At 35.5% G+C, this 23,776-nt stretch overlaps 1 protein-coding gene across 7 annotated transcripts in view; it reads right to left on the reverse strand.

Moving 5' to 3' along the window:
* bma (SCY1-like protein bma) overlaps positions 1 to 23,776 on the reverse strand; it is a 751,115-nt gene that overhangs the window by 234,138 nt on the left and 493,201 nt on the right. The gene's annotated exons all lie outside the window — the stretch shown is intronic.

Below are 23,776 nucleotides of genomic sequence, written 5' to 3' on the forward strand. Positions count from 1 at the left end.
TTCCTACAGGCCTTACCGTTCAACAAATCTCAACACAATTTTAAACCTAAGGTTTTTTATGTAATTTCCCAAAAGCGTTTTTCACATGTTCTTCCTACTCCTAAAAACAAAGGCAGTTTAATGAAGGGCGAAAATTAAAAAAAAAGAAGAAAATGCGATTTACTCAAAAACGGCCGAAACAACTTTGTTTATTTTCCAGAAATCATTTTTCCAATAACAACCCTATACTGTGGTGTAAGTCATTTCACTGTGAAAAATGAAATGAAATTTGAGTTTTATGTTCCACTATTATGTCATATAGTCTGAAGGAGGCGATGATGTTGAAGGAGACGGACGAAACATGAAGAAGGAAGACAGGAGAATACAGAGAAAACCTACGCATGTGGTGTTTGTCCACCACTAAGGCTTCTTGGTGTAAGTTGAATCGAATCAGAGACCTCTGCGAAAATGAAGAAGGAGTAGATTGCTTTTGGGGTTAGTTTTTTGGACGAATTTCTCAAAAACGACTCAGGTGCGTGTGTATTTAATACACAAATATATCATTAATATCCTGACAATATGGCATAAATAATTTGTCCTGAAAAAAATCTACGAGGGGTAGTTTACATGTCATGGTAAGTTTTTTCGGACAATTTTCTTGAAAACGACACCGGTGATTATTATGTTCATATATTTTAAATAAATATTTCACTATTAACATAACAATATGGCACAACTCATTTGTTCTGAAAAAATCTATGACCGGGATTTTATATTTAGGTGTGAGTTTTTTCGGACGCTTTTTTAGAAAAAATGGCTCAGCTGATGTTTTTCATATTTCACAAATAAAAAAAAGGCGTATTAATAACTCTATAACGTATTCATTTTTTATAAATAAATATTTCAAAAATATTCTTATAATGTTGCACTTCTATGAGAATACCCACAAGGAGCAGCTTAGTCCTAGGGGTGAGTTTTATGACAGTTTTGTAAAATACGACTCATGCAATATTGTTGCAATTTTATGAAAAAAATATTTCAGTAATAACCCTAACAAATGATATAAGTAATTTCTTATGAAAAATATACTAAGGATATTTTACTTCGAGGGATAGTATCTTTTGGTGAAGTTTTCCGAAAAGTCCTCAGAATTTTATTTCTATTTCACAAGAAAATGTTTCATATTTAACTATTACAGAACATGATTTAGTTAAAAGAACTGGAGTGAGAAAGTTTAGTGGAATGGTCAGTACCTTTATCAACATTGGTAATCTTATATACATTATATGGTTATCTAGAAATCATTTCAATGTAAAAGATACTTAACCCTTTGCAATCCAGGTATCATTTTTCTATGTGGGTGCTGTAATACCGGTTTCATTTACTCTTAAAAGACTGTCTAGACCGATATATACGGCTTAGTTATTGTGCACGCGTAAGTAGAGTATTCACATTACTGATAGAAACAACTATTTGCATTGTTGAACATTTGGACTGAAAAAGGGAAATTCTGATATTCAAAAGGGATTTTATGCTGCTTCAGGTTGGGAACACTGACCGAAGATCAAAGACAAAGACTTTCCTGTTTTGCTCTCGCAGTTGCTAATTGTTTATTGTCAAAACAAACACATGTGTGTTGTAATTGAATGCTCCCTTAGGCCTGCCGTCTACTGAAACAACACATTTTTTTTGTGTTTTCTGTCAGTAAGGTGCTGTCACCCAAGGAGAAATAGTAGAACTAAGTCTTGCCTTGTGTTTACTAACAAATTTCATCATCTTCGGGATTAATACGATCCTTAAAAAGGGATACATTTTCATGACATCCACATGGATGTCACTGGTACGCAATGAACTTAATGTCAATTAAATGTTGAGTATTTTGTATGTGTGTGTCTGAGGTATAATTTGACAGTAATTATGATATATAGTAGTTTGACATTGTTTTATGTCGAGTATCACTAATCTATATACACTTATTGTAGTTCAGGCAGTTACACTAATACAATTTTGTCGTCTAGTAATAAACTAGACTAGTGTCTTTTTATTCTCTTAAGCCGAGATTTAAGTTTTCAGTCTAGATTATTTGTCTTTTAGTTGTCTAAGTTGTTACTAGACTAAATTTTTAGCCTTGTTAGTCCGTCAGTTTTCCTCTGTCTCGGATGTTGACAACTCTTTAGATTTTTGTGTTAAGTTTTCCAGAATTGAAGTACGATTCTTACACGAAGTGTGTTCAAAATTATTGAATCTGGTCAGCAAAAATACGTTTATTCAGATGACCTCGTACACTGATTCGAATATAATTCAAAATAGTGTCCTAAGACGCTTAAGCTAGTCGAAGCATGAGATCTAAAGTGAAATATTGTTTTTTTTAAAGTGATTGCAGTTCTTTTTACTTATGCAACTATTCAAGTCTTAAATATAAAGTTTCGTGTTATATTCTTTAAGGTAAAGAAAACATAATAAATTATAACGAACGATAATCAAATTGTAGTTATTCTGACAGTATGAGAAAACGCATCACAACTATTTAACTGCCATTGTGCATTCAAGTTTTGAACAAACAAACTTGCTCGAAAAAAATTCTATTAGGCTCAGTTGTCTCTTGACGTAGATTTCGACTGTTTCAATATTTTGTCAACTTGTGGCGCGACCATACCAAGACTTTAAAAAAAGGGAACATAAAGGCGCTACGTAGCATGTGGAGAAAAACTGGTTGTGTCTGACGATATGTGCGTCATGTTTTGACCAGATTCAGCCTATTAAACTAGGTATGCAATAATTGCAAATTTGGAACGAAGCCATCAACCTTTATTAATTATTCATAGAATTTTTCAGTGAATCAATTGTTTTCGAGAATGAACACGAATTGCAAATAGTTGAATTTGGCACATCAGCAAAAAGCACAATGGTTTTGAAAAATTGTGTTCACAGAACAAAATGAAAAGGGCTTAGCTCTATTACTAATGCTGAAAATTCTATTTCCCATCGTTTACAATGAGTACTCAGTGGTAGATTACTAACTTCTAGCAAGTGGGGTCCATGGTTGGATCCTAGCTTGCATTATGAAGAGTTTATTGTGGATAATCATTTTATACATAGTTTTTTCGGGTTCTCCCTTTTCATCTACTTTCTTCATTCCACAATTTCGTTCATTAACAGCATCATCAATTCCCTCAGGGTCGAAGCATAAGCATAGAACGATAAACTCAAACAAGAATACGACCAGCATTTGCCAGTCTGATACATAAGAACTGAGTTTTCAAGAATATTTAATTTCAATTAACACACATTTAATTACATTCTATTTCAATTAAGATATTGCAATTAAATCATATTCCGCAACTAAGATTATTTCGTTTGATAATTATAATTTTGTGGTTGCCAAACACACCATGCGAGAGTTTAGTCAAAATATTATTTTTCTCCCGTATTATCTTTTTAACACCATGTGTTATCTAATGATCATAGTCCAGTATGAAACTAAAACTTTTCATTTCACAACTAGAGGTACAGAAATTTATTAAATATTTTGTTAAATAGCAGAAGGATGTGTATACTCCAAGAAACATTTTTTCTTGTCTATTTCTTCAAAATAGATAAATTATAAACTTAGTACAAAAATACAGGGTGTTCGAAAGTAAGTAGGTATTTTTGTGAAATCAGACATTTTTGAAAAAGAAACTTAAATCTGCCTATGCTTGTCATGTTTAATATGTGTCAAAGTGTACAAACTTTTATTCTTATATGCACAGAGTGTTCAAAAATTTTTATTTCGTGTTCCGGAACTAAATATCTATTTTGATAGACTAAACAAGAAAAAATAATATGATGTTTATTTTTAAAATTAAATTATTATAACAAAACGATAGATTTATGAAAACACAATAAAGAAAGAAGGACCACAAATTTTAAATTTGGTCATTCAAAGCCATGTATTAATTTCTGCAGAATCTCTTTCCCATTCCATGGTTTCAACAGGTGTTTCGTTTCTGTCGATTGACGTTACAAGGTTCTTTACAAGTGTGACTATTGTGGCTGAGTTTTGTGTAAAAAGTGTTTTCCAATTGCAGATCTTGGAAGTTTCTTGTGTGGGTCCTTTCCTTCGTATCCAATCAGTGACTCAGAAATATTTTTCGTAAATAAACCAGATGAAAATGCTCCAAGAGTATTGCCAGAATGAACTAAAAAGAATGGAGAGATGGAGCGGGAAAGATAACTGTCATTGTTCCTAGATGTAAAAGTAAATATTTTTATCCGCACCTTCTTCTCTTTCTCGCAAAATATCATCTCTCTATGACTTACAGTTCCCGAGATATGGCTCCTTAAATATCTGGAAATCGGTCATTTTTTGGTCAATATTATGAGAACGGTAAGTCATAGAGAGACGATATTGGTGTTAATCAATACCTAAGAGGATGGTAAACATTTTGGTACCGATATTAATTGATGGTCATTGGCCAAACCAGTGTCAAGTTGGACAGTGGCCACCGGTTACTATTTGGTACTAAAATATTTACCATCTCCTTAGGAATTTATCAATACCAATATGATCTCTCTGCGACTTACAGTTTTCCGAGATACGGTTCCTTAATTCTCTGGAAATCGGCCACTTTTTGGCCAATATCTCGGAAACGGTAAGAGTGACGCTTAAAATTTAACCATTTTCTCAGATAGTTTTTGATGCTCTATCGAATGCAGGGTTCAAAATTGAAAAAATCGAAAATAACAGACAGACGGACAGACAGATACACACACAGAGGATTGAGTAACGAATTTTTAAGTTCTTTGAAAAGGTGTTTCTGTTAGTTTTGTTCTACTCTACAGTATGAAGAAATTGACCAAAGCATTAGACATATGTGAAATATCTCTGTGTCAGAAAGATTACCGGTATTTTTGCTAAATTCCTCTTTTAAATTGAGGCTATTACATTTGTCAAACAGACATTTTCCCGCCATTTCTGCGGTAAAACAACATGTACATCGTTTTCAGCCAAATACATGAAGAGAACAGTGAGTTAGCAGGGACTCTGGGCTTTAAAAATCAGTTGGGATGCTCTCACAGTTCACGATCGGAGATTTCGGTATATGGAATACTACTCAGGTTTAGCGAGGTTCCGTCCCAGAAATATTTTGCAAATTGACTCTCCTGAAAATGTAGATTTTGGTATTTTTAAATTTAAAAGGATTTTCGTTTTCGTGTTTATTTTCCTTTTTCCCAAGTGGAAAGTATGTTGTCTTGAGTGAGTTTATGGCGGGATAACCATGGAGGTTCCAAGATTTTAACATCCAATCTAATTTCCTGACTCCGTTCTAAACGCCGACTATTTGTAATATAAGAAATGTGGGGAAATTAGCTGAAAATACTCCGAGAAACTATCATTCAATTTGCAATCTAAAAATCCTCAGCGCCACAGTTCCATAATTGTACAAATTTTCATCCCTGGTAAAGTCTGTTCAAAGTTTCTATCATTCCCCACCATACTGTACGGAAATATCATTTAAGAAATGCCGCAAAATATTAGCTGCAACTTATACGACCTTGGTACTAAAAGAGACGGTAAACACGAATGCAATCAACCAACCAAGAAATACCGTAAGTTACCAAAAAAGATTAAAAAAGAATCGAAAGATATAATAAAATGCTGACAAATCGAAAATACCGAAAGAAGATAAGACCAGCAAATTAAAATATACAACAACGACAAGGAAGTACATATAACTAGAAATTGCTAATGTTACATATATTTGAGTACAGGGGCGTCATTTAGAAGGCAGGGGCAATGGCCGCCCTAAGTTTCACACACGCACACACACATACATACACGGAGAAAAATGCATAATCCAGTCGGCATGTAAATGCTGTTTTTATCAGGTTACGCGCGTCACCACATTAAGTAATGTTGTTTCATCAGTAGTACGATCTACACCACCGTCCAGCGAAAATTTTGTATTCTGGGACCACCATTTCAAATCTAGAATTAACGCCATACCCATTCCGACGGTGGTAACTTAGGTATATAATGTTGTTACTACCTTCCTACGACTGTCCCCTCTTGGTTCTTTCTAAATCTGTGACTCCCTACCTTACGAGAGTAATAGTTTTTAACACGAAATCAATCATGTGAACGAAATTATCCAATCACAGCGAGTCTAGTTCGACGCCGAACTCCAGACTTGGCATGGTGTTCCCACCTGCTGTACTTTTATACATGAAATTACATTACTTAAGGAGCACACCCGCGTAAATACGATGTATCCACACGGAAATCCTAGTCCTTTTTTTCTCAGTGTATACATAATATGACAGAGAAAATTTGTTGAAGAGAGAAAAAAAATATAATGGAACTCAAGAAATTTCTTGAAGTTTGAGGCAACTATTGCCCTCAAATCTATGTATCTCCATAGTTTTGCAGCTTCGTAGTCAACACAATAGAACACAAGCTTCTAGAATTGATAAATATGTTTTTGTCATGTTTTGTCATATTATTTTTCTTCATTTCAATTACATTGCTTAAGTTTTTTTGTTCCATTGTTTCATAATTGAAACCTTGTATTATATATTACAGATGGGTAATATTGTTAGAAATATAACGTATGGGAATATGTGGTTGGAACTGAATAGGGATGGATGTTAATTTGTTAACTTGTTTATTTTTTAAATGACTAATTTGAAGATGTTGCAGAAAAAATGATCAATGTATCAATAATGTATGACTACTATTGAAGTATTTAATAAATATAGGCATACACTTCTGTGCTTTTCCATTTGTGCTCCACAATATGAACCATGCGTAATATAATATATTTTAATAAATATATTGCTAATACACATATATAGCTTTAAAATGTTTTGAAAATGTACACCACCAAAATATCAGAGTGTAGATGAACTTTTTCTCATTTTTCAGGAAATAGTAAAAAAAAAAAGGAAGTTTACAATCATATGAATGGTGCAAGTGTTTTCTTTAAATATTTATTGTATCTGAACATTAGGTTCTGTAATGCCTAGAGTACATATAAAAGCTATAGGCACAAATGATCTAACCATAGTAGTACGTTCAATGTTCGCCTATTGGGGATCTAACCAGAAACTTGTGCACGCGCGCTAAGGTACATACTAATCTATAGTGCAGATGTACATCTATTCATCTCCATTGTCTCTCTCTCTCTCTCGATATATATATATATATATATATTGGTTGGTCCGAAAGTGGGCATACCCGTCTTTAGTTGCAACAGTATACTGCTAGTTATGGTGGGATGTCTGTACACAGTTACCTTGAAGTCTTAAGAGTTATAAACATCGGTATGATCACCATCCATGTCGTAACTCAGCTGAATTCTGCCCCAAGTTCTCGCAAATGTTTTGCGGAGATACTCCGGAGTCACGAGGGTGAAGGCGTGTTGCACAGCTGCTCGTAATTCGTGTGTTGTGTGATATCGAGTGTTTCTTACTTGTTGTTTTATGAAACTTTAGAGAGCATTGTCTGGTGTCGTCAGATCGGGACTTCTTGGAGGCCAAGCAAGGGAACTGGTGAAGATGCACAACCTCTTCCAATCCAGCGACCAGGAAACGTCTGATTCAGGTAATTGAGCACGTGAATCGCGAAGTGCGCTGATGCTCTATCCTGCTGTATCACAACAGTGTCATTGATACTATTTTCGTCCAGTTGAGACACCAACCACTCATTAAGCGTCTCCAGTTAAGAATGTCCATTAACATTATCTTCGAAAACCGTCAGAAAACACCAATTAGGGGTACGCCCAATTCCGGACCATGCTGTATATATGAAGGATTTTGTCCTCCAAGCAAAACCTGAAATGACGCCCCTGTTTGAGTAAGGACAGTCTGGAAAGACCAATTAAATCTGTCTCTAAATATTAGAATGTGTTTTGAAAATGATATACATTTTAAGTGGAAAAATTTCATACAATACCTCTTTTCATATTTCATTTAAGAAATGTAAACAAATAATGTAGCAGAGGCAAATTCTGGTTTCGAGTTTGAGATTCGTGTTTTTTGTCCCTATGCAACACGGAACGTTCGTTGAGAACACATACTTCATTTAACAAAGAAAAGATAAAAAAAGCAAGAATAGTTCTCTAATAAAATGCATTTAAATGGAGAAAGACTGTAATAACATACAAGAAAGATAATTTAGACTTATAACATATTTGTACTATATATAAAGTAGAAAGAAAGGTTATATTAGGTTTCTTCCTTAAGAACCTTTCTATACTAAAAATAATACAAAATTTACCATTTTTCTTTTGCTTGTTTTTCATAAGTGCTCATAGATAATGTTATTCTACAACAGAAAATATGAAACTGAGGAATTTTCAGTGTTGCCATCCACGAAAATTACAGTGTTGCCAGAATAACACTCCCCCAAAATCTAAGTTAAGGTAGCGGTTAGAGGAACGAACTCAACTGCATTTGATTACGTATTATGTTGTCTTGGAATCATGTGTACTACTTTTTAAATAATAGTTTGTATTTAGCTTGTAATAAACAAAATAGTTTTAACATTCCGTTATTAAAATTCAATAATAATGTTATTTAAAAAGTAGTTCATAGAATACCAAAATAACATGATATGTAATCATATGCAATTCAGTTCGTTCCTGTAGTCTCTGCCTTAGCATACAAGTTAGATTTTGGGGGAAACGCTATTCTGACAACACTGTAATTTCTATGGATGGCAACACTGAAAATTCTTCAGCTTCATATTTTCTGTTGTAGAATAACATTATCTATGATTGTAGTAAGTTCCATTTTATTATCTTCTCTTACGCAAAACAAGCAAAAAAAAGTTGTAAGAAATTGGTAAATTTTCTAGTATATTTAGTATGCCAGGCTCTTGATAAGACATAAAATAAAGAAAAAACCATATATATATATATATATATATATATATATATATATATATATATATATATATATATATATATATATATATATATATATATATATATACTACTCAAACATTGATCGGTATTTTCATGTTTTGGTATGACTCAATATTTTCGGTTTTCGGTATGGTTCGGTATTTCGGTTTTAATATTTTGGTATGATTCGAAATTTCGGTATTTCTGTGTAGTTTGGTATTTTCGATATTAGTAATACCGAAATTTTGATATTCAAAAATAGCGAAACCGCCTTCGGTATTTTAATATTTTTTACATTTGCATTTGAAGGCCTAGTGTTTAGACAGAGGATCTCGTGAAATACGTTAACTATTAAGTGCGATGCAATCACTGGTTCACAATAAGTGAACTCGCCAATGAGTTTGCAGAAGTGTTTGCAAAAACAGTGCATGGAATCGTGGCTGACAAGTTGGGTTATCACAAACAGTCTGCGAGGCGGGTGCCAAAAATGCTGACAGATGCTCACAAAGAACAAGGAATATGACAGCTGCACGTGATTTTTTGGCCCATTAGCGGAGGATAGGGATGACCCCTTTTGCCACATAATGATGGGGGATGAAAACCTGGATATCGTACGCCACTGAAGATTCAAAGCAGTAGTCAATGCAATGACGGTACTCCGGTTCACCTGAAGCGAAGACATTCGTGTTTTGGGACGAAAAGAGTGTAACTCTTGTCGAATTCTTGGAACCAGAACGAACAATTATGTGTATTGCCAAACACCTAATAATCCGTGACGTGCCATCCAAAATCGGCGGAGAGGAATTATACGCTCTGGAACATTTATGATCGATGACAACGCCCGCTCACACACAGCTGCTCGTACTGTTGAGACCATCCAAAGATTCGATGGGAACAATTCAATCGTCCCCTTACAGCCCCTATCTTTCCAACAGCGATTTCTTTCTTTTTCTTCACCTGAAAAAATGACTTGCTTCGAAGCGATTCAACGACAGTGAAATGCTCAAGACATGGTTTATGAATCGCCTGCAGTCTCAGACGGCAGACTTCTACACAGAGAGTATACGGAAACCTGTCCTACGCTATCAAAAATGTCCGACCAAGTATCAACCACGACAATCTTCTTCTATCACTTTTTTAACATGCTCCTCAGGGTTCTCCCGTTTCCTCCTACTTTCTTCATTCCACCATTTCATTTCATTCCCCTTTAGCCTAACCGGTATAATCATCGGACGTAAAACTTAAAGATTTCATTTTAAATAGAAATTACTTAAACGATATTGTAGATTTCTTAGTGGAACAATTATTTATGAATTAGGAACGAAATTGCCTTCGTCATTTTCGAGAAAATCGCTCGGAAAATACTCACCCTAAGAATAAATCACACCTTGTGATGTTTTAAAAAAGCGAAAAATGATATATACTATTTTGTAGGTATGATAATGAAGTATCTTAATACGGTTTAGAGAAAGTTATATAATATTATGTTCTCTCGCCAAACAAATCTAAATTCAAATTTAAATATTCGCCTTAAAGGTCTTAATAGAGAAGACGTGGTTGAGAAGTACACATACACTTCTCATGCCAAATGTGCCTACAAATAAACCGAAATCAAATTAATCTCCTAAACTTTACAAATCAAAATGAAATGAAATTTTTGAGTTTAACGTCCCACGGTTATGCCGGTTAGGCTAAAGGAGACGGTGATGAGAGATGAATGAAATGGTGGAATGAAGAAAGTGGGAGGAAACGGGAGAACCCGAGAAAACCCACGCACAAGGTGTTTGTCCACCACAAAGTTCACTTGGCGGGAGCAGGGTGTGAACCCGGGACCCCAAGCACCAGAGGTGAACGCTCTACCACTGAGCCCTAAACTTTACAGTCTAGAAATAACTATATACGGCCAGACACCTTTTTGAATGTGATGTGAGGTCACCACTCTGATTTTCTTCGTCATTATTTCCAAATCAGATTTCTTTAATCCTCAATTCAAGCAGATTTCCAATTGCTTTACTACTGTAGATTAACATTTAAAAATCTAGCATGAAACAGAAGTCTTTATCAAGGGCAAGAAAAATACCGATAAGCACTCTAACATTTCGGATAGGAAGAAGTACTCCTCTAAAATAGAATATATGTTTAAATGACTCAGAAGAATATACGTAAATAAATTTCGAGTAGCGCACATTTTGTATGAATTCCCGATACGTATCGTAGGGTCTTGCAATTGAAGAGACTTAAACTGTTAAAAAACTAACCAGAAATTTATAAACTACATGAATGTTGTGTGGATCATAGAAGATATTATTGGGTAGTTCAACAGGTTGTATACACCAATGTAAGTTTGGAATGACTGCAGGATTTGACATGAAATTTGTGCTATTCTTATTGAAGACGAGGCTCTACCTAAGAAAGCGTGTGATCATCATGACGGAAATCTTGGAGCTCACCATCTTTAATCCAACTGTAACTTTTGAAGTAAGATGGGAGGCTTGTGATATATCGTTTGAAGATAGAAAGTAATATAGCTTTGAATTTTATATCACTTGATTTCTTTAAACGATTTTGTATATCAGTATGGTAGATTAGCTGTTGATATTTGTATCGTTTTTTCGTTGCAGATCAAACAGAATAGGACTGTCCTATAAACATTGTATTTCCATTGTGTTAGTGATTGGTGGACGTAGTACACGAGTGATTGCGAACTAGTTTAATTCGTCGCATTCAAACATCCACCAATATCACAGAAAAAATGAAATGAAATCTTTGTTTTACGTCCCACGGGTATGCCGGTTAGGCTAAAGGAGACGGTGATGATGAGAGATGAGTGAAATGGTGGAACGAAGAAAGTAGGAGGAAACGGGAGAACCCCGAGAAAACCCACAAGCACGGTGTTTGTCCACCACAAAGTTCACTTGGCGGGGGCTGGGATCGAACCCGGGACCCCAAGCACCAGTGGTGAACGCTCTACCATTGAGCCACCGCGCCCCCACCAATATCACAGAGTATCTTGATTAAGGTTCTACACCAATACACATGAACAGTTTCTGTGCACGATAAATCACGCAATGCAATCCAAGAACTGCTGCGAACTGCTACGAAAACATGAATTCCTATGTTGGCAGCGTTTCTCAATAAGCGGATCGTAGTACCCGCTATGCAGCTCATGTAAGTAAGCTTAATCAGGCCGATCATACAGTGCAAGCAATGATACCTCTGCAAGCTGCAATTACAGCAACTGCTACATAATTGCAAGGAAATTTTTAGTAAGGAAGGAGCAACGAACTTATTTGATTCGCACTTTCAGTTCGTCTAAAAAGAGATTACAGCAACAGATGAAACTACAAAATCTGAGTTTAAATGCGATTCATGTGGCTCATTTGGTTTTCTTAATGTAACACCATACGAGGTTGAGAAAGCCATAAATAAACTGAAGTCAAAATATTTTCTGGATCTGATCTTATTTCACTTTACGTTGTAAAGGGCTGCGGGGAGATATTAAAAACTCATATCCACATAACAACAAGTTTATCTGTTAAAATTCCTACATTTTCTACTAGATGGAAGGAAATCATCGTTTCTACTATCCCGAGATACGGCTCTAAATTCAAGATTAACAATTACGGGCCAGTTTCTATTCGTTTCTCATTTGCAAAAGTTTATGAAATATCTTGTTTGATAGAATTATGATTCACGGTCGTCCTGCAAACTCGCAATATCAACATGACATTTTAACACAAAGATCAACTATTTCAACATTAATTAGATTTTTGGCTACAATTACTGATACAAGTGGGCAAGTAGATGTTATATACACCGACATAGCAAAGGCATTTGACATTGTCGATCATGATATATCAGTATTTAAGCCCAATCTATTTATTTTTTCAAAATCTGTTCTAAAGTTTCAACCTTCACATTTAAAAGATGGTAAGCAGTCTGTCCATTAACGTGAGTGCATTTCTAAGTTAATATACATTCTATTTGGAGTACCTGAAGAGTCAAATCTAGGACCCTTAATTTTTATACTATTTATTAATGACTCTACCATTATTTGCCTATGATTTTAAAATATATACTGTGATGAATTACAATATAATTTAGTAAACATATTTAACTGGCGTATAGAAAATAATCTAAAAATAAATATTAACAAACACAAATCTATTTCATTCATGCATAGTTGAAATAGACTCGATTACTCCTACAGATTAGATAGCACTCCATTAACTAAAATAGATATGGTTAAAGATTTTGGCATTATATTCGATAGTCATTAGACATTTGATACCCACATTTCTTGCATAGTAAATGATGCTTTCAGAAACTTTGGTTGGATTATAACAGTTGGTAAGGATTTAAAAAAAAATCTCTCAAAGTATTTTACTTTGTGTACGTCAGGTCGAAACAGGAATATGCTTTTCAAATATGTAATCTAGAATAAATCACACTAAGCAACTCTATCCATCACGACTCTGGAACTCAGTAAGAAATAATAAACATTTTTGACCAGAGTATATACACTTGTTTATTAAAAACTAAATTACAGTGTAACGGTTTCGACAACTTAACGTTGTCTTCATCAGACACTAACTGAAAGAGATATCTTAGAGCGTAGATATTTATACTTAAAGTGAAAGTCCATGTGTGATTGGGAAGCCACCTGGGTCGTACTTCCCCGGGCGTCATCTTTTGGCCACCTGCCCTGACTTAATTACCCTCCCACCTGTGTGTATCTTTTCCAGACACACCTGTTGTTTACACTTGACCAATTGCCTTAAAATTTTCTATTAGATATAAATAACAGACTATACTACATACAACTGATTATAAATACAGCAATATAAACATATATACAGACATAAAAAATAAACTATAAAATATAACAATATATAAAACTCTAAATAACTATATACAATATTAAACTATATATAATATTAAACCCGATTGGATGCAGCCGATCTGACGGAAAAAGACCCGATGGTATGACATTAGTACCTTGGAAGAAAGGAAAGGCATTGATTTGGGACTTCACATGTTCAGACACCTATGCCCCCTCCAACCTACAATATGCCTCAGTACAAGCTGGACTCGTAGCTGCTCGAAGAGCGAAAGAAAAAAGGAATAAATATAGCAATCTACTCGATAACTATTGTTTTGTCGCAATAGCAATTTAGTCTAGCGGTTCTTGGGAAGAAGGAGGCCTCAAATTTATAAAAGAAATCGGCCACCGTCTATCAATTAAATCAGGAGATAATCGAGCAAAAAGTTTCCTGATTCAACGCATAAGCATAGCCATTCAACGTGGGAACGTGTCGGCTATAATGGGAACGTTACCCAATAGTAAAGAGCTAGAAGAAGTCTTTCTTCTGTAATTGCGGAGAAGGGAGGTTAGGAGTAAAAACAGACATCATTGGTGCATCAATTTATGTAGCAACTGAGCAAGGAGTATGGAGAGACAGCTCACAGTCAATAAATTTATATGAAAAAAAAAACCCGGCATGAATGCTGTACCGTACGTCAAGACAGTGACATAACATGACAGGTTGGAGCCTTTGAAAGCAGAAGATTTAGTATTACCTGCCGAACGTCATGGGAACAAAGCACCGAAGAATAGATATTTACTGTTTCATTTGAAATTTTCATTATAACAGTTTTTTAATATATATACATGTATATATATTGAAGATATTATGTTTCTTTCCTCTATTGAACTTATTTGTACTGAAATAATAAATTACTTCAAAATATTAAATATATGAATATAAATTACATATAAATATGTTCAATCTTGTTTTTTCACTTCAATTTGTTCCAATAATTTATCCCATAGATCATGTATTAACAGTCCACTTGTCCAGTTCATTAATTTGTCACATTTCTCTTTCTTTATCCTTCGTGCTTCCTTCCATTTCCTTATCATTGGTCTATTCTCCCTTTCTAGCCCTTTTACACCTTCCCAATCTATATCATGCCCCGTTTCTTTAACATGTTTATATATGGCATTATTTTCTCTCTTAAGTCTCACATCATCCCTATGTTGTTTAATTCTCTCCCTAAGTTTTTTCCTTGTTTCCCCTATGTATATCATATCACAATCCTTACACGTCACTTTATACACTACACCTTCATCTTTCTCACATATTTCCTTCGTTCTACTTTTCGCTTTCTTAATCACTTCCAAAATTCTTCTTCCTCCTTTTCTGTATGTCTTCACACCACCTCTTCTAAGTAAGTTCTTTAGTACTTCTGTCTTCTCCCCGATGCTCTCTATCCCGTGCCATTTGTACTCCTCCTCTTCTTTTCTCTCCTTTCTCCTTCCTTTCCTTCTTTCCTCTTCAATTCTGTTCTTCCTTAACTTCTGTTAGTTGTACCCGTTCTGCTCTAGTAAGCTGTGGAACTTCTCTATGCCCTCCTTCTTTTTCTCCTCTTCAGTATTTATTTCTTCTATTCTTCTCTCCATATTCCTTATGAAGTTTCTTTTGGTGCTGTAATCCACATCACTTCCTTCGTGACAGTAAACTCCTGCCGCACATTCTTTCCTATACCATCTTGTTGTAAATCGTCCATCTTTTCTCTCTATAGTCATGTCCAGGAAGTTTATAATGTTGTTCTTCTCCAATTCCATTTCCAGTCTTATCCCTTTTTCTTCATCTTCAACCTTCTTTACGAATTTTTCCAGTTGTCTCTTTGTTCCTCTCCATACTCCCAAACAGTCATCCACGTATCTGCAAAACAATATAAGGTTGTTTCCACCTTCTTCTATCACTTTCTGCTCTCATCTGTTCATCACCAGTTCTGACAACACTGGACTTAATCTTGAACCTATACTCAGTCCTTCCTTAATTTTGACTAGTTTGTTCCCTGTTGTACAAAATCTATTGTCCCATATTACATTCAAGGCTTTCACTATCTTCTCTTTCTTCCAGTCACTTATTTCTTTTCCTTTCATCTCTTCTTCTATGACCTTCACTGTGTAGTCCCTCTTTATACTCGGAAACATTGCTTTAACGTCAATACTAAACATTATTGTTTTCTCCTTCTTATTTCCTATACATTCTAACATTCTTTTCACTTCCTCCGTATTCTTCACTCGATGACTCTCTTGACCTATCCGTATCTCTTCTGCTATTTTTCTTAACTCTTCTTCTAATGGTTCTAGACAGTTTCCTCTAGAGTCCAACACTAGCCTTAACTTAATCTCTTCCTTGTGAATCTTCGGGAATCCTTTCATCTTTGGAATCCTTCCTTCTTCTTTCACCCACTTTTAAAACCCTTTTCTTCTTCCGTTCTCAACCACTTCCTTGAGTACCTCATCCTTAATCTTCTTCTCTCCTATGACTTCATACGTTTCATCACAAAGTTCATCCAATTTTCTTTCATACCATTCTTTCTGCATCCCTACCACTGCACCTCCTTTGTCCGCTTGTTCAATAACCACGTATTTCCTCTTCCTCAGTCTTTTAAAGCCCTCCCTTTCTTCTTTCCTAAAGTTCCCCTTTCTAACGTAAGCATTCTGTCTCACTATCACACTTAATAAAATTGGAATCATACAATCCAAATTTTTAACATTTCTGACTTTCAATCAGACTCAAAACTATCGCAAATATGATTCAACTTCCCAACTAAACGTTAATTTTAACTTACCAACCTTGGAATGGAGAAGTTTTACTGATCTTGTCCTTTACATAAAATACTACACAATAGAACTGATTGTATTGACTTGTTAAAAAAGATCACAGGTCAATACAGTGCGTCATGCAAATTTAGGGTAATAATAAATTAAAAATGTAACTTGATAAATTATGTGTAAAACTGAAGTAATCTGTATCTTGTGTATATCTCATATACTAACAACGTACATGAATAGTCTTGATAATATTGTGTTACTATGTTGTATTCATGAGACAATATTAGCTGAACCTGCGCTCTCTACACAGCGCAACATTCACATATGAGCACGAATCTCCTTGTCATTCCTCACAACACCTGTATTTGTCCCTTTACAGACACAAGTGAAAGACATCTTGATAAAAATCGGCAATTGGTTCCTTAAAGGGAAGATTTTTCGATTATTTTTTTCAATATCTTGCACCATTTGCAAGATTGAGCTTACTTCCGGTTGGAGTTTCTAATTCATGTATGATCAGTTTTCTTTCCTTTTGCATGCAGTATGTAATAAGCAAATACATTACACATACAATTAACTACTTAGGTATAATGTCAGTGATATATGGTGTTCCTTGGGCAACGCACTCCAAACAATAAAGATTCATCTTAGACTGGAGAAATGGTTCTCCTTCGTTTTTCATGATCATTTGGCCATGAAACAAACGCCTGAGATATATACAACCCCTGTATATAGCCATGTTGTTTTGGAATGTATAACTCATAGGATATGATGCTTTACTTTTTTAAAATTTCAACACATCCAGCGTAACCCTAAAATGTAATAAAGAAATAACGGCCACGTTTTTTTTTAAATATTCAATTAGAACTGAACAATCTACACAAAATTTGGTATCGACCAGCGAAAACGGCACGTTTCTAGCATTTGTGGTTTTCGAGATCTCACTGTTGAAAGGATTGGAGACAAACATATAGACAAACCTAGCATTTTAATATATAGACTAGCTGAATCTGCACTGTCTACTCAACGCATCGTTCTGTTATGACAATGAATTTTCTTCCTACTGTGCATGTCTTCTTACTCACACAAGTAAAGGATAGGAGGCTCACGGAGGGAGTGAATTCCTATGTATACTGTAACCAATAACCGTGAAAATAAATGCCTCATACCACGAAAAATATACGGTTTACCGTTTTTCTAAAATAATGGTAGGAGACCGTTTTCCTGACAGATACTTGTGTCGGGCATGCGCATTGAAGAGAAAAAGCACATGTTCGAAGCGAGGATTGATGGCGCGTAGGTTCGGATGTGTTGTGCTTTGTTTTGTTTTGTTTCTTTCTTTTGTTTGTTTGTTTGTTTGTTTAGTGTGTGGTTTTCTGGTGTGATATTTACAGTACTACTGTTGTGGATATCCTGGAAATTCAACATTAAGCAAGGTAATGTATGGGAAAGAACCATGTTAATATATGAACTTTTTTCGGTGACAAACTAAATTTTAGTTGCCTATTGTGGCAAGCAGATCGCTCCAAAGTGCAACGATGCGAAACCAAGAAGCTGCTAAATGTATGACCTAAAGTTTTTATGATGTTGTAGCCAACTACGAGTGGTGGTGAAGCTAAAATTAGAATCACAATGTTGAAATACATTTAAAATATAAATAAATAAAATAAAAAATAAAAACATTTAGGAAAAGTGCTTCGTAGTTTACCGTACTTACAAGCAAGGGGCGCGATATCGAGACTCGAATTGATCAATAAGAGTTACATATACTGAAAGAGCATCAGGCAATTAGTAAGTTACCAAATTATTAGCTGCAGTCCGCCAGTAGAGAAGAAGTTATGGGACTGTAAAGTTCCGAGCCTGGCGTACGAAAACCACACAAAACTTAGCATTTGGCTTGTTCCTCTTTGTATTAACAAGAGATAATGAACTCTAACGTATTCCCATCACAGAACATGATGTTTGACATAAGAAACTCTGTATGAGAAGAATTGTCAGTGTTGCCATCCATAGAAATTACAGTGTTGCCAGAATAAGAATCCCTCGAAAAGCTTGCAAGCAAATAGTACGTGATCGGGACTTGCGTTGCACAATACGGGTTATAAAGTATATTCTGAAATAGCATTAATCATGAAGTGACCACGTTATTAGCTGCAGTCCGCCAGTAGGGCAAAATTATGGGGCTACAAAGTGAACATGAGAGACTATGGCAAACAGAAGGAATAACCTGTTTGTGTGTGCAATAGCAAATGGTATTTGTTTGGGAAGGGGAGATAGCTATGTAAATGACAGTGTTAAGCCACGCAATTGATATGAAGAGGAGAAAGTATCGAGTAATCCAAACAAAAACAGTTAGTGCAATGTGCACATCGGACGATAGCCAGCGAGGCGCAGTGGTAACACATTTCTGTGGTAAGGGTACTGAATTGGTGTCTGGAATGCTTCCGGTGAGATGTCCAGGTATCCCGCTTTATAGAAAGCAAAGCAAATCATGTTGCGGAACAGGGTAGCGCAGAATTAGTACAACGATCACTGACAACACGAACCGAGTTTTACGATTCGCGATGCTCGGCATTTGTGTTGTCTGTCTGTCGGTATGCCTCATCATAAATGCCCAACGAACAAACCGATTCGAACCCGAATGACATTTGCACAGGTTTATCGCGAGATCTACTTTGCGAAGCACCTTCATACTAGTGTTCGCTTGATAGCTTTTGCACTTCTGTTTATATAATATTCTGTAATGTTAATACAAGTATATTATAACTACTTTGATTCTTACAAAATAAATAACCTATTATGTAAAACGTAGTTCCGTGCGAACCACGAAAACATTATGTCACAAAACACCGTTGTGTCCACCTTTGTGTCCATTCGCTGCAAACCAAGCTTTTCGCGGTATTCTTATTCTGGCAAGACTGTAATTTCTATGGATGGCAACACTGAAAATTCTTCTCATACATATTTTCTTATGTCAAACATCATGCTCTGTGATGGGAATACGTTAGAGTTCATTATCTCTTGTTAATACAAAGAGGAACAAGCCAAATGCTAAGTTTTGTGTGGTTTTCGTACGCCAGGCTCTGAACTTTACAGTCCCATAACTTCTTCTCTACTGGCGGACTGCAGCTAATAATTTGGTAACTTACTAACTACCTGATGCTCTTTCAGTATATGTAACTCTTATTGATCAATTCGAGTCTCGATATCGCGCCCCTTGCTTGTTAGTACAACAATAAATAAATTGTGTTGCATCAAGTGGAATTTTTCATGTTACAGAAATAAAAGTATACTGTCACTCATGTGTGCCCGAAGGAGGGGCAGGGGGTCGTTCCCCTAGCTAATGAAAACGTATTAAATTTCTTAGTTCAAATAAAAAACACCAAATGTAATAGGGTATATAGTAACCAGGGAGATGAGTCCCCTAGAAAATTTTCATCAGTCGGCCATGCTGTCACTACTTTTTTTCTGGATAAATGAATTGTTATATTTGAAAAATGTTTCTGTAAATGTTGTTTTTATCTTTAATTTTGTTCTGAGTATCTATAATCTGTTCTGGTATCTTGTTAATACATTTGAGTGTTTAATAAATATGCAAAAGTTCGATACTCTGAAAGTTTGTTATTATTTTTTTTCTTTTTGAGCATTGATGCCACTGTTACATAATTACACAAACACGTATGTATTAATTTGGGCTAACGTATACTGGATACTGTAGGCAGTGTTGTGAGAAGTCATATGGTTTTACACTTGTTTTGTCGTACTTCTGGTCATTCTCAGCTATGTTGTCAGGTGCCTGCTTGGTTATTTGAAACCGTAATAATGCGACTAATCTAATGAATCGCTGATTACAATATTTGAGGTTTGGTAGTGTACTGGTTCTCATAGCGATAATACATGCAATAAATCTAGTCTTAACACTGCAACAGAATATCAATTTATGAATATCTTAAAAGGACATGGATGTTTGGTCCAACTACATCTTCAAAGCGTGCGAAAACTCAGTTATAAAATTCAAGGAATAGTTTTTTTTTTTTTTTTTGTATGTAATATCGAACCTCTCTTCTGGGGTTCTGTTCAATGCATGACAAAATTGGTAATTTTGAAAAGAAAAAAGCAATGTATGTGCAAGATGATATCAGAACAAGAGTTCGATATTACAAACTAAGAATTAATTTCAACTTTTATTCTTATGGATATTATGCACGTCGTAGGTGCAACCCTTCTTACGTTCACTTTTGTGTTTTCTTTAGTTAAGTAGTCTTTAACACCAGTGGACCAGTGTGCAGTCTAGTTTCATCCATCCAGCAAACATTATTGCTAGCCAGTGTGTGTACTGATATAGTTTCCAGCAATTCGATGAAAATTGGGTCAATATATATTGCCCAGCAAGAATTCTTAGTGGGTCTAGCAAGAGCGCATGCTAGACCGGCAAGGATCTCTAGATAGGGAATTCGTGTAATAATTACCGCAGATCTTCTACGGTAATAACACACCTGTGCTTTTCTTAAAAGAACGACCCCTAGATATTACGGTAATTTACCGTAAAATTTACGTTACCAAATTTGTTTCTAAACATGGTCAATATTATTTTGCTTCTAAATATACGGTCTGCCCTTTTTTATGAAAAAAACAGTGATCCGTAAAATTTAGGGTAATCGGTTGGCTGCGAGAGTTGACGGTAATCGGTCAGTAAATTTAAGGCGAAATTTTTTACCGTGAATATATGTTGGAGTGAGTTTGTAGCAAATTTGTAGAAGTAACACGATATCAAGTGGAAATATTTTTTCTACCAAATCCAGATCCGTCCGAGTATGCTTCATTGCGTCTCTTGAGGCCTTTGAAGTTGCCAACATGCAATAGGTTTTGCCGTTCCGATTTGAGCAAAGCGCCCGCAATATCCGTCAACCCGCCATACGTAACTTCTCTACTGATTGCCTAACACTGTACTTTCGGCGTGCAACAATGTTAATCTTACGGGCTCAAAACGACCCCTAAGATGTTGAACAGAACAATAACGACACGGTTTTTGAAAATTTAAATGAGAACTGGACAACCTACTTGAAATTTGGAATCGATCAGTGAAAATGGTACGTTTCTAGCACTTGTGGTTTTCGAGATCTCATTGTCGAAAGGATTGGAGACAAATATATAAACCTAGCATTTTAATATATAGATCATGAATATCATTACTGTAACCTAGAATACTGTAATTGAACAGTAGCCTGCTATTCTTCTTCTTTAAATGAAATAAATAAATAAGCAATGGCGTTAATGGACAGGAGATTAGACCATTGTCAATGGACCCTAGAAGAATGCCATGTTAATCTACAGTTGTCACATAAAGTATTTTACACTTGCGATGAACTTCTCTTTCCAAACGGCAAGATAAACACCAAAACGATCGACACTGATCAGGCTAGACATCAGGCCGATGCGTGTGATTATGTGAATGAATAGGAACTTATGGTGTGGTTGGAAATATAGGGGCACATATTGCAGATCCCGTGAAATACACTAAACGTAACCAATATGGAAACCTGTTAGGCGAGGAGATATTTATGCGACCTGTGTACCCACAAGCTGGGTTTCCAACGTACTTTCAGCATGAAGGTGCGCTTCCATATTATAGTACGCAGACCGAACAGTGATTGGATCAAACATTTCGTCGCTATTGGATTGGCAGACACGGGCAAGTGATGTCGCCATCGCAATTTCCGGACCTCACAATCCTGAACTTCTATCTATGAAGTTAAATAAAACAATTGTGTATCAGGTCGAAATCAACTGCGTCCGTGAACTGCAGCGGATACACTTGTGTCAGCGTAAACTCTCAAGTGCTGGAAAGAATGCAGAAAGGTCGAGAACAAAGAAACGCCTCTTCCACATTGACAAGTGAATCACTCTTTCAGGAATAAAGTTAATGCCTAATAAAAGATTTATGGTTTCGGTAACTTTTTAGCCCCAAACGACATATCATATGGTCCTTTTTTGATTTGAAAAATAAATTGGATTCAAGATGGCAGACTTCATTCTCATATGCCCGCTTAGAGCCCTCCGTTAATAGCCAAGAGCCATAGGCGCCGACTTTTAAGATTCTCAATAGGTGCTCAGACTTCGGTACTAGCATCTCATATTCTTTTTATTATTTTTTAGTAGTTGCAATAGACACGTAGTTCCTACTGAAATAAAATGAATAGTGATTTTATTTTTAAATTTCATAGGCTAAAAGAATTTTATTTCAATTTATTTAAACACGATTTCCCGAACTTTATATTGAACAAAATTCTTAAACATTAAGATGTTATTTGTGAATTTCCAACGTGTTTAGCATTGTTCCTCAAAGTAAGGACACAGAAAAATATTAAATAATAATAATTACAATTAAACCTTTAGAACATTTGAGAATAATTTGAGTGAAAATAGAGAATAATTCGCCAGTCTTGTAACTTCTGTAAAATCATTTTAACATATTTAAAGACATCAAATAACAACATCAAACTCCATGTTCCTTAACGAAATAATCATACAAAATTAAACACGCTTGCAGGGCCGGCTCGTCCATATACAGGGTGTTTCCAAAACAACATCGACAACGTTTGGGAGGTGATTCCTGACACAAAGATAAGACGAAAAGTATAGACCAACCTGGGTGCACAAATGCTCCCTTCCGGAGTTATAGGCTGCCGGAAACATGAAGAAATGGACTTTGAAGGTCCATAGCTCCAAAACTATTGTACCTACCGTAGTGGGTCAAGACTTCACTTAGGAACTAATATGTGCCCTATCCAAAAATACATGTTTCAGAATCCTGCGGTACTCACGCAACAATTTTTATACAGGGAGTTTGGCTAAGAGCATATAATTTGAAGTCCTCACCAACCACCTCTGTAAAAACTCTTGCAGTAGTACCGCAGGATTCTGAAACATAGATATTTGGATAGGGCACATACTAGTTCTTAAATGAAGTTTTGACTCGACTAGGGTAGGTCCCATAGTATTGAAGCTATGGATCTTAAAATTTATTTTTTCATGTTTTCTGCAGCCTATAACTCCGAAAGAAAGCATTTGTGCAACCAGGTTGGTCTATACTTTTTGTCTTATTTTGGTGTCAGGAATCACCTCGCTAACGTTGTCGGTGTTGTTTTGAAACACCCCGTAGACAACCTAGGCAGCTGCCTAAGGCGGAAACATTTAAGGGCTGAATGGCAGGCAATTTTGTTTTGTTTTCTTTCTTTCTTTCTTTCTTTTTTTACGTGCGGTTTATCAACATTAGCCA

This window comes from Thermobia domestica, chromosome 17, assembly GCF_964235325.1.
Source record: "Thermobia domestica chromosome 17, izTheDome1.hap1.1, whole genome shotgun sequence".
Classification (NCBI taxonomy): Eukaryota; Metazoa; Arthropoda; class Insecta; order Zygentoma; family Lepismatidae; genus Thermobia; species Thermobia domestica.